The sequence below is a fragment of the Mobula birostris genome, chromosome 11 (assembly GCF_030028105.1).
Source record: "Mobula birostris isolate sMobBir1 chromosome 11, sMobBir1.hap1, whole genome shotgun sequence".
In the NCBI taxonomy this organism is placed as follows: Eukaryota; Metazoa; Chordata; class Chondrichthyes; order Myliobatiformes; family Myliobatidae; genus Mobula; species Mobula birostris.
Window position 1 is genome coordinate 26361921 of NC_092380.1, and position 17189 is coordinate 26379109.

Sequence of the window (17189 nt, forward strand, 5' to 3'; positions counted from 1 at the left end):
TAATGAGGTTGGAGGTGGAATTGTATGCACTTCAACTTTGGCAGGGTTTGCAGGCCATTACTTCCTCCAAAGTGAAACCTAACATCATGAATGGCAGGGACGCTTCACTCCCAGCAGAGCTCAATGCCTTTTATGCTCGCTTTGAAAGAGAGAATAAAACCACAGTGATCCCCGTCTCAGAGGCCAACATCAAGCTGTCTTTCAAGAGGGTGAATCCGCGCAAGGTGACAAGACCCGATGGAGTACCTGATCAGGCTCTGAGAACCTGTACCAACCAACTGGTGGGGGTGTTTAAAAACATTTTCAATCTCACATTGTTACAGTCAGAGGTTCCCACCCTCTTCAAAAGGACCACAGTCATACCAATGCCCAAGAAGAGCAGGGTGAGCTGCCTTAATGACTATCGTTTAGTAGCACTCACACTTACGGTGATGAAGTACTTTGAGAAGATGGTTATGGCTGGAATTAATTCTTGTCTCAGCAAGGACCTGGACCCACTGCAGTTTGCCTATTGCCACAATAGAATGCCATCTCATTGGCTTTTCAAGCGGCCTTGGATCACCTGGCCAATACTAATACTTATGTCAGGGTGCTGTTTATTGACTACAGCTCATTGTTTAACACAAATATTCCTACAGTTCTGATCAATAAACTCCAAAACCTGGACCTTTGTACCTCCCTCTCCAACTGGATCCTTGGCTTCCTAACCGGAAAACCACAATCTGCGCGGATCAGAAATAATATCTCCACCTTGCTGACAACCTACACTGGCGAACCTCAAGGATGTGTGCTTAGCCCACTGCTCTACTCTCTCTACACCCATGACTGTGTGGCTAGGCACAGCTCAAATGCCATCTATAAACTTGTTGACAGCACAACTATTGTTGGCAGAATTTCAGATGTTGATGAGAGGGTGTACAACAGTGAGATGTATCAGCTAGTTGAGTGGTGTTACAGTAAAAAACCTTGCACTCAATGTCAGTAAGACCAAAGAACTGATTGTGGGTAAGATGAAGGAACAGACACCTCATAAAGGGATCAGAATTGCAAAGAGTGAGCAAATTCAAGTTCCTGGGTGTCAACATCTCTGAGGGTCTATCCTGAGCCCAACATATCGATGCAGTTACAAAGAAGGCATGACAGCGGCTGTATTTCATTAGGAGCTTGAGGTGTTTCGGTATATCACCAAAGTCACTCACAAATTTCTACAGATTTTCTACTGTGGAGAGCATTCTAATTGGCTGCATCACCGTCTGGAAATGGGGGTATGGGCTACTGCACAGGGTCGAAATAATCTGCAGAGAGTTGTTGTGAGTCAGCTTCATCATGGGCACTGGCCTCCATCGTACCCAGGACACTTTCAAGGAGCAATGCCTCAAAAAGGCAGCATCCATCATAAAGGACCCCATCACTCAGGACATGCCTTGTTCTCATTGCTACCATCAGAAAGGTGTTACAGAAGCCTGAAGGCAAACTGAGAGATTCAGGAACAGCTTCTTCCCGTCTGCCACCTGATTTCTAAATGGACATTGAACCTACGAACACTACCTCACCACATCACTACATTTTTTTGAATTTTCATTTTTGCACTACTTACTTAATTTAACTATTTAGGGAGAGCTAAATGTGTAAGTCTCTCCCTGCCTGTACATACCCTCTCCAACAGCAAGCCTCATGTAGTGCCTCCTCACTGGCAAAACATGGAAACTGAATTCCTCTCAGTGTCAGGCTGAACTACAGAGGACGGAAAGGAGGTCTGGCCCCTGCACACATGGCACGCAGGCCCACTGGTGTGTGGGCATGCCCTGGTGCTCGTGAACCAGGTCCCCAGCTATGGGTAAATAGCCCCTCTGCCTTGTGGGCAGCCTCGGGGGAGATGAAGGCTACGGGAGTAAACCCAGACAGAAAATCCGGAGTGGAGCTCCTAAGGCAGATGGGTGTCATTGAAAATCCTTTCGGCAGTTCTTGCAGCCAAGCTGATAAGCTTTCCTTTGGACTGCACTGGTGAGGCCGAGAGGGGGATCTTGACGACTGGGCATCTCAGGATCTCTATACCTTCCGCCCAGGCTTGTGATGATGATGACCATCACCCACTGTCCTACTGGAAAGGCGGATGCCAGCCACTTACTGTAATTCACAGTTTTTATTATCACATACATATTGCAATGTACTGCTGCTGCAAAGACAACAAATTTCACGACATATGCTGGAGATATTAAACCTGATTCTGAATGGGGCTCTCCACGAAAGCATTACTGGGAAGTGATGCCACATTGTCCACGATCTGATCGTTCTCACTTTTTTCATTTTAAAATCTTTTTTTATTAATTATTATTGAAAATCAACAAAAAAAATACATTAAAGTAATCAAGTCAACATATCAATATGTACAATAAGAGTTAAACTATCAACCAAGCTAAACAATATATCAATAATAAGAAGAAAAAACAAAATGTTAAAGCTTTTTTTTTGGAAAAAAGAAAGAAGGAAAAACCCCTACTAGCTAAAACAAAAAAAAACCCTACTAACAGAAAAAAACAACAAAAAAAAACCATTGGGAGCACAAACCGGGAGCTATACGCCATATAAGCTTCCATAAAAGAAAGACGTCAATCTGCCAACCAAATCCATTTACACAAGATTCAGAAGGGGACCATCTTAATTAACTCAAATCAAATGATAGTAGCGGGCAAAAGACCCCCACCTTTTCTCAGAGTCAAATTGAGGATCAAAAGTTCGACTTCTGATTTTCTCCAAACTAAGACATAACACCACCTGAGAGAACCATTGTATCAAAGTGGGAGCAGAGGCATCTTTCCATTTCAATAAAATAGCTCTTCTGGCCAATAATGTGACAAATGCAATTATATGTTGGTCTGATATAGAAATATTGTGAATATATTGAGGGATTATACTGAACAAAACTGTCAATTTATTAGGTTGTAAATTAATTTTTAAAGCTTTAGAAATTGTAGAGAAAATAGGTTTCCAAAACTGTTTCAATACAGAACACGACCAAAGCATATGTGTTAATGTAGCTGTCTCAGTTTTACATCTATCACACTAGCAACATTAGGAAACATTTTAGACAGTCTCTCCTTTGTCAAATAATAACAATGTACAATTTTAAGTTGAATTAGAGAGTGACTGGCACAAATCAAAGAAGAGTTAACCAACTTCAAAATTTGCAACCAATCCTCTGATATCAAGGTCATGTTAAACTCTCTTTCCCAATCTTGCTTAATCTTAAGTAAGGGATAATTATCCTGTTGTAATAGTAAATTATAAATTTTCCCAATAAAACCTTTCACTAAAGGATTCATTTTTAATATTATGTCTAACAGGTCAGAATCTTGTATATATGGAAAATTACTTAAGTATTCTTGTAAGAAATGTCTGACCTGAAGATATTGCAAGAAGTGTGAGTACGAGAGAGAATATTTAGTTACTAATTTCTCAAAGGACATCAATCGGCCTTCTTGAAACAGATCCATGAAGGAATATACTCCTTTATTCCTCCAAAGAGAAAAGGTAGGACCACTAAGTGAAGGTTTAAACAAATAGTTTCGATAAATTAAGCTAAGGAGGTTAAATTTTTTAAGATTAAAAAAATTATGAAACTGGTACCAAATTTGTAATGACTGCTTAATCATAGGATATAAATTTACATTAGAAATTTTGGCTAGTTGTACAGGTAAAGAGGCTCCTAATAACGAAGTTAAGTAAAATTGTTTCCTGATTATTCTCACAACATCTTTCCTGTAGTAGACCAGGGCTGAATTCCCTAACATGCCTACTTTTCATAGAGTAATACAGCATGAGTACAGGCCCTTTGGCCCATCTTGTCCCTGCTAACAAGATGCCCCACCTAAGCTAGTCACAGCTGGCACTGCCAACACTGTGAGTTTAATCTCAGGGAAATTAATGGGAAATTGGGAGAATAAAATGGATTTGTGTAGGATTTATGTAAAAATGGGAGTCAAATGATGGGCTGAAGGACTTGTTTAATGTTGTCTCTCTCTCTGTAACTCCCCTTTGAACGTTGCAATTGAATCTGCTTTCACTACAACTGCCCAGTCCACACCCAAACCACTCACTATGAGTAAAGATGTCACCTTGAGCCATCTTCATGGCCATGGTAGTGTAGTGGTTAGTGTGATACTGTTACAGCCTTGGAGTTCAGAGTTCAATTCTGCCCATGTCTGTAAGGAGTTTGCCTGTTTCCTCCCACATTCCAGAAATGTACCAGTTGGTAGGGTAATTGGTTATTTAAAATTATCCTGTGATGAGGGTAGGGTTAATAGGTGGGCTGCTGGGCAGTGAGGCTCGTTGGGCCATGTCGTTTCACTAAATAAATAAAATAAAATTACAAGCCCATTAATTCTTGACCCTCCACCAGTGGGAATTGTTCCTTTTCTATATACTCTCTCTACATCCTTAATGATTTTAAAACACTCTGCTAAATGTCCTCAGAACCTCCTCTATTCCAAGAACAACCCCAGTTTCTCCAGTGCTCTGTCCCTTCTGCACCATCTCCAAAGCTTTCACATTGTCCCTCAAGTGTGGTGCCCAGAACTGGACACAACATCCCAGCAGGGACTTACCCACTATCTTTTCATCATGGGAATCCCTTAACTGTCACTACTCAAGAGCAGAAAGAGATTTGGAGAGGGTACTGGACACTGAGTCTCCACAACAGAAGCAAGCAGTGATCCAGATGGAGAAGGCTGTAAGAATGTATCATTTCCTGAACTATGTCCCACTCATCCCATCAACCAGACAAGGCCCAGGCTGTGTCTGAGGCTGTAGATCTCTCACTGACATAGAAAAAAACACAGAAAACCTACAGCACAATACAGGCCCTTTGGCCCACAAAGTTGTGCCGAACATGTCCCTACCTTAGAAATTACTAGGGTTACCCATAGCCCTCTATTTTTCTAAGCTCCATGTACCTATCCAAAAGTCTCTTAAAAGACCCTATCGTATCCGCCTCCACCACTGTTGCTGGCAGCCCATTCCACGCACTCACCACCCTTTGCGTAAAAAACTTACCCCTATTATCTCCTCTGTACCTACTGCACCTTAAACCTGTGCCCTCTTGTGGCAGCCATTTCAGCCCTGGGAAAAAGCCTCTGACCTTACCAGCTACATTCAACCCACCAAAAGAGAGGGATCAAGTCATCCTTGAAACCAAGGACTGCCTCAAAAGATCAGCCAAGAGGGCAGACCAGCCCAAGGGATCAGTTGGCTTTATGTTTACTGTCTAGTAAAGGAAATGAGTGAGAAACAATGAACACAAGCGATTCTGCAGAAGGGTCTTAGCCCAAAACATCAAGGGTTTATTTCCCTCCACTAATGCTACCTGACCTACTGAGTCCCTCCAGCATTTTGTTAAGTGAAAAACAAGATTGTGAAGATGTGAAATTCCAGAACCTGCCATGGCTTAGCATTTCAACTGACACACTGTGGGAGTGCGGATCAGCAAGACACATCCGCCACGTCACAAAGACTCAAAACATAACGGATAGTTCGAACAGGAACGTGAGGAGGGCAATTACTGATAATTAACAAGTCTCGTTAGGAGCAAAGATTGACAGAGAATTGCTACCTGGCAGGGACTGTAAAAGCACATCTGACTTTTAATTGGCATTAAATATTTAGCTGTCAATGGAAAGGAGATCTTTTTATAATAATTTTTGTGAGGGAGGCAGAGAGGCGAGAATTACCTTTGTGATGCCTTCAGCGCCAGCACTTATTTCCCTACTATCCTTACATACAGACACTGCCTCTTTATTAGGTACCTCCTGTACCTAATAAAGTGGCCACTGAATGTATGTTCATGGTCTTCTGCTGCTGTAGCCCATCCACTCCAAGGTTCGACATGCTGTGCATTCAGAGATGCTCCTCTGCACACCGCAGTTGTAAGGTGTGGTAATCTGCGTTACTGTCATCTTCCTGTCAACTTGAGCCAGTCTGGCCATTCTCCTCTGACCTCTCTCATTAACAAGGCGTTTTCACCCACAGAACCACTGCTCGCTGGATATTTTTTTGTTTTTTGCTCCATTCTCTATAAACTCTGGAGGTTGCTGCATGTGAAAATCCCAGGATATCATCAGTTTTAGAGATACATAGAGATACAATCCCAATGCTTCAGGACTGTTTTGAATAGACTAACTGCTCAAGGAGGCCACCACAAACAGAGAAGACACAGACCTTGAAGAATATGCCTCATCTGTCACCGGCTGCATCTGGAATGGTGTAGATGATGTTGATATCTCAAGGATGGCCCATTCAGAAGTCCTGTGCTCCCTACTAAAAGCCCGGGACGCTGCCTTCAAGTCCAGTAATGGAACAGCTCTCAGAGCAACCGGGAGAAACCTCAGCTTAGGGATCAAGAGGGAAAAGACTGCCTATGCTCAAAAAAATCAGGAACGCCTGGTCTGATAATGAACCCTGATGTATGTGGCTGGGCATCAAGGGTGTTACTGACTACACACAGAAAAACAGTGTCAACTGTACCAGTGACACTCCACTCCCTGATGCTCTTCTATGCACGCGTTGAGGCATGCAACACAGCACTGGCCATAGAAGCTACTCCCCTCCCAGGTGAACACTCACCGTCTGTAACAGGAGCAGAAGTGAGAAGGACTCTGCAGAGAGTCGACCCCCGTAAGGCTACCGGGCCAGGTTGAGTACTCAGAGAGTGTGCACACCAGCTCACTGATATCTTCATGGACATCTTCAACTCTTCACGCATCCAGGCTGTTGTCTCCACATGTTTCAAATCAACCACTAGCATCCCGGTACCAAAGAAGTCTGCACCTTCAGAACTAAGTGACTACTACCCGGTGGCACTGACACCAATCAGCATGAAGTGCTTTGAACAGCTGGTAATGGTGAACACCAAAAATTCCGTTGCTGCTGCACAGGACATTCACCAAAATGCTCAACATGGGCGACCCCAGGACTGTGTGCTGAGCCCATTGTTGTACACTCTTCTCACACTGGACTGCACAGCCAAACACACAAATAATCACACTCTCAAGTTTGCTGATGACATGACAATGGTGGGGCTCATCAACAACAGTGACAAGACGGCCCACTGGGAGGAGGTGGAAGAGCTGGAGGCCTGGTTCCAGGCAAATAGCTTCCTCCTTCATGTCAATAAGACAAAAGAGATGGTTACCGACTTCAGGAGAGCTTGAACCACTCACACCCCTGTTTACATTGGAAACTGCGAGTAGTTTCAAACTCCTGGGAGTGCACATCACACACAACCTCACATGGTCCCAGGACACATCCTTCACAGTCAGGAAAGCTCACCAATGCCTCTATCTTCTGATGAGGCTGAAGAGAGTTTGGACGATGCACAACTATACTCACGTCATTCTACAGACGTGCAGCAGAGAGCATCCTAACATTCTGTATCACTGCTTGGTGCAGAAACTGCACTGCAGCAGACAGGAAGGCTGTAAAATGGGCAGTCAAATCTGCCCAATCAGCCTACCCACCATCAAGACATATTGTATGTACAGAAAGGAGCCAAACAAAAAGATCAGCAATATCATGAAGGATCCCACCCACCCTGCTCATGGACTGTTTGTCCCACTCCCATCAAGGAGGAAGCTGCATACCACCATGCCAGGACCACTGGACGCAACAGTTACTTTCCCCAACCAATATAAGACTGATCAACACCTCTAACGCACACCACCTCAGCCTCCCAGCACCACTACTTTATCATTTTCTGTCAGAGCTGCCTTACATACAGACACTCCTTTGCCTAGCATCACTTTATGGATATACAATCAATCTGTGTATATAAACTACCTTACGTATTTATATTTATTGTGTTTTTTTATTTTTGTGTTCTTTACCTTATTGCATTTTTTGTGCTGCATCAGATCTGGAGTAACAATTGTTTTGTTCTCTGTGTACTGGAAATGACATTAAGCAATCTTAAATCCTGTCAGGACTTGTCTGAAGAGCAGGAGATCGCGAAGTGAGTTAGAGACAGTTCGTTGTGGACTTTATGCACCAGTTTTAAAAAGTCAGTGGGATTTGTTGGGACTTGTCTGCAGAGCAGGAGATTGCTTGGGTTATTAGTAACTTAGCAAGGGCCAATAAAAAGAAGAGAGGTGCAAGTGGAGTGGCCATTGTGGGAGCGGCCACTGTCTGAGTGGGCCACAGTTAAAGTGGGAGGCTTGGATTCAACAGGATTCATCGAGAACAGGCTAAGGGTGCTAGGTCTTTTGGAATCAATTAGTTGACTATAGAATTTAAGCTGAAGAAGTTAGAGCCAGAAGTATAACAAGTGTAGGCAGGCTGGTTGTTACGGCAGTGGCATGATGCTCCTGTAGGATGTGAGGTTGCAGGGTACCCATTGGTCTCCCTGACGATTATATCTGCAGGAAATGCATCCATCTTCAGCTCCTGACTGACAAGGTCAAGAAACTGGAGCTGGAATGGGTTGCACTCAGGACTACTCAGGAGACTGAAAACCTCATACATGAAAATTTTACTGGGGTGGTCACGTCCAGAGGGCAGGCTTCAGATAGTAGAATGGTGACCACCAGGAGAATTAAATGGAATCATAGAAAAGTATGGCACAGAAATGGGCCCTTCAGCCCATCTAGTCCATGCTGAGCCATTTAATCTGTCTACTCTCATAGCCCTCCATACCTCTAACATCCACGTACCTATCCAAACTTCTCTCAAACTTTGAAATTGAGCTTGCATGCACCACTTATGCTGGCAGATCATTTCACACTCTCATGAGACTGTAGGTGAAGAAGTTTCCCCTCATGTTCCCCTTACACTCTTCACCTTTCACCCCTAACCCTTGATCTTTAGTTGTAGTCCCACCCAGCCTCAGTGGAAAACAGCCTGCTTGCATTGGGAGTAAGTAGTCAGTCCAGGGATCCCCTGTGCCCATTCTCCTAAGCAACAAGTACACTGCTGGGCTGGGGTGTGGTGTGGGTGTGGAATCACCTATCAGTACACAGCAATAGCAGCCAGGCCAGTGACACTGTGGGCAGTTCTGAGGCTCAGCAGGGAGGGGTAAAGTCAGGCAGAGCAGAAGTGATAGGAGACTCAATAGTTAGGGAACGGATAAGGTGATTGTGTAGCCATGAAAAAGACACCAGGATGGTGTGTTGTCTCCCAGATGCTAGGGTCCAGGATGTCTCAGAGTGGCTGCTGGATATTCTCAAGAGGGATGGTGAGCAGCCAGAGGTTGTGGTTCACATTGGCACCAATGATATACTGTGGCATGCAAAAGTTTGGGCACCCCGGTCAAAATTTCTGTTACTGTGAATAGCTAAGCAAGTAAAAGATGACCTGATTTGCAAAAGGCATGTTAAAGATGACACATTTCTTTAATATTTTAAGCAAGATTACTTTTTTATTTCCATCTTTTACAGTTTTAAAATAACAAAGAAGGAAAAGGGCCCAAAGCAAAAGTTTGTGCACCCTGCATGGTCAGTACTAAGTAACACCCCCTTTGGCAAGTATCACAGCTTGTAAATGCTTTCTGTAGCCAGCCAAGTCTTTCAATTCTTGTTTGAGGGATTTTCACCCATTCGTCCTTGCAAAAAGCTTCTAGTTCTGTGAGATTCTTGGGCCGTCTTGCATGCACTGCTCTTTTGAGGTCTATCCACAGATTCTCGATGATGTTTAGGTCAGAGTACTGTGAGGGCTATGGCAAGACCTTCAGCTTGCACCTCTTGAGGTAGTCCATTGTGGATTTTGTGGTGTGTTTAGAATCATTATCCTTTTGTAGAAGCCATCCCCTTTTCACCTTCAGCTTTTTTACAGATGGTGTGATGTTTGCTTCCAGAATTTGCTGGTATTTAATTGAATTCATTCTTCCCTCTGCCAGTGAAATGTTCCCCATGCCACTGGCTGCAACACAAGCCCAAAGCATGATCAATCCACCCCCATGCTTAACAGTTGGAGAGGTGTTCTTTTCATGAAATTCTGCACCCTTTTTTCTCCAAATATACCTTTGCTCACTGTGGCCAAACAGTTCCATATTAACTTCATCAGTCCACAGGACTTGTTTCCAAAATGCATCAGGCTTGTTTAGATGTTCCTTTGCAAACTTCTGATGCTAAATTTTGTGGTGAGGATGCAGGAAAGGTTTTCTTCTGGTCATATTTGTGCAAGTGTCGCTGCACAGTAGAACAGTGTACCACCACTCCAGAGTCTGCTAAATCTTCCTGAAGGTCTTTTGTAGTCAAACGGGGGTTTTGATTTGCCTTTCTAGCAATCCTACGAGCAGTTCTCTTGGATAATTTTCTTGGTCTTCCAGAGCTCAACTTGACCTCCACCGTTCCTATTAACTGCCATTTCTTAATTACATTACGAACTGAGGAAACGGCTACCTGAAAACGCTTTGCTATCTTCCTATAGCCTTCTCCTGCTTTGTGGGCATCAATTATTTTAATTTTCAGAGTGCTAGGCAGCTGCTTAGAGAAGCCCATGGCTGCTGATTGTTGGGACAAGGTTTGAGGAGTCAGGGTATTTATAAAGCTTTGAAATTTGCATCACCTGGCCTTTCCTAAAGATGACCATGAACAAGCATAGTCCTAACAAGCTAATTAAGGTCTGGGACCTTGGTAAAAGTTATCTGAGAGCTCAAATCTCTTGGGGTGCCCAAACTTTTGCATGGTGCTCTTTTCCTTTTTTTCACTCTAAAATTGTACAAAACAAAAATAATACACTAATCTTGCTTAAAATGTTGAAAAGAATGTTTCATCTTTTACTCTATAACTTTTGAAGATCAGTTCATCTTCTACTCACTTAACTATTCACAGTAACAGAAATTTTGACCGGGGTGCCAATGTATGCCACTGTAGGTAGAAAGAGGAAGGAGGTCCTGTACAATTAGTACAGGGAGTTAGGGAGGAGGCTAAAGAGCAGGATCTCGAAGGTAGTAATCTCTAGATTACTCCCAGTGCCATGTGCTAGTCAGGGCAGGAATAGGATGATAGTACAGATGAATAAGTGGCTGAGGAACTGGTGCAGGGGGCAGAGTTTCAGGTTCTTGGATAACTGGAATCTTTTCTGGGGCACAGGCAACCTGTAGAAGAGGGACAGGTTGCAGCCCGACTGGAGCTGTCAGAACCACTTCCTGCAATATATTGCAAATATATTGTTTGATTAAGCATTCTTTGTTGTTTACATAATTCATTATGGGTTTTATGTAAAAGTATGTGAATGGCATACATTATTATGCCGCCATGTCATTAGTGCACGTCCCACTGAAATAAAAAAGAATGCGGTAGACATGCCTCTCCTGGCTCCGTGTTTTTCTTTTAATTGCAAACGTAGTTTCACAGTGAATTTTGGAGTTACAAAACATAACAGGCTCGAATAAACTCTTCTTGGGCTTCCAGCCGGGTACAGGTGTCGATTTTAACTGACGTTTCGATGACAATCTCTGTCATCTTCATCAGGGATGATGCCTGGGCACGTCTAGTCTGGTGGTATAACGGGCTCGTCAACTAAGTCCATATAAGTAGAACTCAAAAATAGAAAGGGTGCAATCACTCTGATAGGATTGTACTACAGACCTCCCCCCCCCCCCCCCCCCGCCCCACCCAATAGCCACTTGGACATTGAGGGACAGATATGTAATCAGATTAAGGAAAGGTGTAAAAACAACAATGTTGTTGTCATGGGGCACTTCACTTTCCCAAATATAAACTGGGACCTTCTGAGTGAAAAAAAGTTTAAATGGGGCAGAATTTGTTAGGTGCATCCAGGAGGGATTCTTAAATTGACGTGGTATTGGGTGATGAGACTGGTCCAGTGACTGACCTTTCTGTGGGTGAACAATTAGGGAACAGTGACCACAACTCCTTCAGTTTTAAGATAGCTATCGATAAGGATAAGTATGGACCTTGTGGGAGAGTATTAAATTGGAGCAGGGCAAATTACGACAGCATTAGGCAGGAACAAGGGAGAGTTAATTGGGAAGAGCTGTTTTTGGGAAATCGGCATCTGACATGTGGAGTTTAAAGACCAATTGCAGAGTGCAGGACAGGTATGTTCCAGTCAGAAGGAAGGACAAGGATGGCGAGATAAGAGAACTTTGGATGTTGAGAGAGGTGGTGAATTTCGTCAAGAAGAAAAAGGGAAATGTATGTAAAGCTTAGGAAGTTAAAATAAAACAGAGCCTTTGAGGACGAGAAAGAAGCCAGAAAAGAACTCAAGGAGGGAATTAGGAAAGAGAGGAGAGACCACGAAAGTCCTTGGGAAGTAGGATTAAAGAGAATCCCAAGGAATTCTATACATACATCAAAAGCAAAAGGATAAGTAGGGAGATTGTAGAACCATCATCGTCATCATTATGTACTGTGCAATATGATGTTGGCGATCATGGTTTTCCTTCTGTCTTTCATCTGAATCTCTTCAAATTATTTTCTCTATCCATGGCCATGATTGTTCTTTGCAAATTCTGCAGAAGTGGTTTTCCATTGCCTTCTTCTAGGCAGTGTCTTTACAAGACCGGCCCTTATAAATACTCTGCCTGGCATCATAGATTGCATAACCAGTTCACTTGATATGCACCAGCTGCTCATACGACCATCCGCCACCTGTTCCCATGGTTTCAGTGACCCTGATCGGAGGCGGGGGGTGGGGGTGGGGGTGCTAAGCAGGTGCTACACTTTCCCCAAGGGTGACCTGCAGACTAGCAGAGGGAAGGAGCACTTTACATTTCCTTTGATAGAGATGTATCTCTACCCCGCCACACAACTGATAAACTAAACTATTTATTCTAACAAAGGATGTCTGACAAGTAAGCAGATTGAACTCAGGGCACAGATGGGTTAATTGGACTAGGATATTACAACTCTGACAGGAACATGCTGCGGGGAGGGGCAGGACTGGCAGCCTTTTATTAGAGACGTTTCAGTCTGAGACCCTTCTGACAAAGGCTCTTGCTCTGAAACATTGACTGTATATTTCCCTTCATAGATGCTGCCTGTCCTGCTGAGTTCTTCCAGCACTTTGTATGTGTTGTTCAAAATGTCCGGCATCTGCAGAATCTCTTGTGGTTTCATGTTACCAGTGGGCAGGTTCCCTCTGATTCACTGACCAGCCAGAGAGAGCGTCAGGTTAGTTTGAGCACTGCCAACACTGTGGGTTTAATCTGCAGCGAGGCAATCACACACTGCCCTTGGAAGTGGTACCAGAATTATTCCAGCCCCACCTCAATCTCAGAGATTGTAGAACTGTACAACACAAGAACAGAGCTTTAGGCCCATCAAGTCTGTGCTGACCAAGATGCTAATGTAAACTAATCCCATCTGCCTGCCCATAATCCATACCCCTGCCTGCTCATGTACGTCAGATTCAGAATCAGGTTTAATATGACCGGCATACCTCTTGAAATTTGTTGTCTATGCAGCAGCAGTACAATGCAATGCATAATATGTGAATTACAGTAAGTATATACTGAATATATTAAATAGTTAAATTAAATAAGTAGTGCAAAAATTTAAATTAAAAAGTAGGGAGGTAGTGTTTCTGGGTTCAATATCCATTTAGAAATCGGGTTGCAGAGGGGAGGAAGCTGCTCCTGGATCATTGAATGTGTGCCTTTAGGCTTCTTAAACATTGCTATTGTATCCACTTTCATCAGTCCCTTGGCAATGCATTCCCGGAACCCACTACTCTCTGTTTTAAAAAGAATCTGCAATTTCATTTAAACTTTCCTCTTCTCATCTTGAAGCTATGCCCTCTGGTATTTGACATTCTTACCCTGAGAAAAGGATTCTGACTGTCTACCCTATCACTGCCTCTCATAACATCATAAACTTCTGCAAGGTTTCCCCTCAGCCTCCGACGCCCCAGAGAAAACTGGGGCTGTTCTTGCACCCCGTTCAGTCATTCAATAAACGCTCTGAGTTAAAGATCCACACACATTAAAACCAGCGAGTTAGCATGGTGGTTAGCCTAACGTTTTACGGCACCAGCTGAAAGGCTGGGGTTCAATTCCTGTAAGGAGCTTGTACATTCTCTCTGAGATCATGTAGGTTTCTTCTGGGTCCTCTAGTCTCCTCCCATGTTCTGAAGTCATACAGTTGGGGTTAGTAAGTTTTGGGCATGCTACGTTGGTGCCAGAAGCGGGGCAACACTTGTGGGCTGCCCCCAGCACATCCTCGGGACTGCGTAGGCTGCTGACGCAAACAATGCATTTCACTGTATATTTGGATCCTTTCAAGTATGTGCCAAATAAAGCTAATCTTTTTCTCTTTAAACCTCCAATGTCGATAATTGAAGATGGCAGTGAATTTGTTAGAGCATACACAGCAATATCAAAATGCTGACAGACTCTAGGTCTGTGGGTAATCAGAGCTGCACTCACCAACACGCGGGCCATTGCTTACGGTCAACCCAGCAACAGTCAGAAGGCCATTTAATGAGGCTCCGCACGTTGTAACTTCCCTGTAACATCGCGGGCGACTCAGGAATGGCAGTAATTAGCAGGAAAGAGCAGGAAGACGGGAAGGTCTGTGCTCACATGGGCTATTTATTCCTTCAATTATTGCACAGATTAGCTTGAGCCAGACACTTCCTGGTTACAGCTTCCTGGAAACACTGGGCGTCTTCGTGCTAGATGTTCATCGTCAGCATGATAAGAATATTACAAGAGCATTGTCAATGAGTTAGGTTTTTAGAAGCCACTTAAACGCGGCGCGGGCGGTGGACAGATTTAGGGAAGATCTCAGGGTGCAACACAATGGCAGAGACACCAGTTCGATACTGACCTCTGGGGCTGTTCATGTGGAGTTCGCACATTCTCCCTGTGACTGCATGGGTTTCCATCCACATCCCAAAAGCATGCTCTGTTTGTAGATTACTTGGCACTCTGTAAATTATCCCGACTGTAGGTGACTGAGGGGGAGGTGGGACTGGTTGATGGGCAACAGGGAGGTAATAAGCTACCACTGTAATCTGACCACTAGCATGGAGCCAATAGGCTGTATGGCCTTCTGTGCGGTAAGCAAATTGGATGTCCAAGCTTTGGGTCCAATACCAGAGATCCTGGAAAGGAGAAAGGCTGGAATGATGCACTGGGAAGGAAGGGACCATGGCAATCAGTACAAACTGATTACATTGCCTACATTAGCAATCTGACCAGGGAGTAAGGAGTTTACTTTCACCCTGGTAAGAAACCAAAAGTGGACATTGGAGACCCCAAAGGGGTTGTAGAAAGAGAGGTCTGGACTCAAACACATAGGCTTTGACCCACAGGGTGAAGGTGGTAGGAGTTTCAATGGAAAAAAGGTGGAGTTGTGGTGAGGGGTCTGCCTGTATAGGGGAGCTCAACAGAGTCATAGGGAGCCACAGCACAGAAATATCAAGTGTGTGTTGACCATCAAGTACCCATTTACGCTAATCCAATCCTAATCCACTCTGTTTTACAAACGCTCCAAAATCGATGTCTCAAATTCCATCACTCAGTTTCACAATTTTACTGCGGCTAATTAACCCAGCAGCCTGCAGGTCCTTGGGAGGTGAAATGGGAGCATCGGGAGGGCTCCCAAGAGGTCACAGGGAGAACAGGCAAACTCCACGTGGACAGCTCTGAAGATCAGAACTGAGCGCGGGGCCACCAGAGCCGCAAGCCACTGCTGTGTGCTAATTGAGATGCCACGTGATGCCCTTTCCTCCCTTGGGACTGAAGATAATTGGGTGCCGAATACACGGGTGTGGATTGCAACACGACATTGTTGAACGTGATGAATGAGTTCCAAAACAAGTTTCCATCCCCATGCCCAGGGGAGAGGAGATGCTCTGAAATGCCGATCTATCTATAGCACACAGAGTGGAACATTCCTGTGAGTATTACGCAAACCGTGCTGCTTGGGAGACCGGTTCTGGAATGTGCATTATCGCAGGATAGCTTGCGCCTTGAGCAGGAAACCAGGAATGATAACTTGGGAGAAAGAAGTGGTTGGAGAAGGAGGGCAGGGAGGGAGGGACGGAGAAAATCTGAATGGAAATCATTCCACGCAGGAGAGTGGTTGGTTGTACAAGAGTTATTTCAACAGATGAATGGAGATTTGTCTGATCCTGGGGGAATCAGTTTTTCCAATGTATGTGACAATGACAAGGAATTAGAGCCAAAGTTTCTGTGCTTGATGACTATGCTGGAAGGCATGGCTGTGGGGAGGCATTATCTATCTGAGGTGGTGATTATGAAAGGCATTCAGAATGGATAATAGGGAATTAAAGAGATTTTTTTTTTCTCTTTGATTCCTCATTATCCATTCTGAAAACCCATTCAACAGAACGGAGAACACCTAAAAGGAGAACTACAAACCAGGCAAAGATGCTCCCTGTGACACACACAAAATGCTGGAGGAACTCAGCAGGCCAGGCAGCATCTATTGAAAAGAGTCCAGTTGACGTTTCGAGCTGAGACCCTTCAGCAGGATAGGAGAAAAAAAAGCTGAGGAGTAGATTTAAAAGGTTGGGGGAGGGGAGAGAGAAACACAAGCTGATAGGTGAAACTGGGAGGGCGAGGGATGAAGTAAAGAGCTGGAAAGTTGATTGGTGAAAGAGATTTGATAGATCTGAGAGTCTGATAGAAGAGGACAGAAGGCCGGAAGAAAGAAAAGGGGAGAGGAGCACCTGAGGGATGCAATGGACAGGCAAGGAGATATGGTGAGATGGGGAAAAGGGGATGGGGAATGGTGAAGGTGGTGGCGGGGGCGGTGTCATTACTGGAAGTTCAAGAAATCAATACATGCCATCAGGTTGGAGGCTGCTGGACGGAATATAAGGTGTTGTCCCTCCACCCTGAGTGTGACCTCATCATGACAGTGGAGGAGACCATGGATAGACATATCAGAATGGGAATGGGAAGTGGAATTAAATTGGGTGGCCACTGGGAGATCCCACTCTTTCTGGCTGATCATAGATGCTTGGCGAAGCAGTCTCCCAATCTACATTGGGTCTCACTGATATACTGCCTAACATACTGAATTCCTCCAGGATTTTGTGTGTGTTGCTTGGATTTCCAGTATCTGCAGATTTTCTTGTGTTTGTAAAAGGACCTTACTGATTTGTGCAGGGCCAGCAGGGCGTGGGATCATTAGTGCTTGGAGAATGGCATTTGACCCATTGAATAATATACCAGCTCTTTGTAGAGTAATCCAAGCTGCTACATT

General features: G+C 44.2%; 1 protein-coding gene across 4 annotated transcripts in view; it reads right to left on the reverse strand.

Annotated features, from left to right (window-relative positions):
* Positions 1–17189, reverse strand: part of LOC140204950 (synaptotagmin-A-like) — a 139486-nt gene that overhangs the window by 73827 nt on the left and 48470 nt on the right. The window contains exon 1 of one of the 4 annotated variants that reach the window (XM_072271949.1): positions 14378–14502. The exons of the other annotated variants lie outside the window; for them this stretch is intronic. The gene's annotated coding sequence lies outside the window, so the exon portion shown is untranslated. Of the gene's footprint in view, positions 1–14377; positions 14503–17189 lie in introns of those variants that run through there. 4 annotated transcript variants of the gene reach the window in all.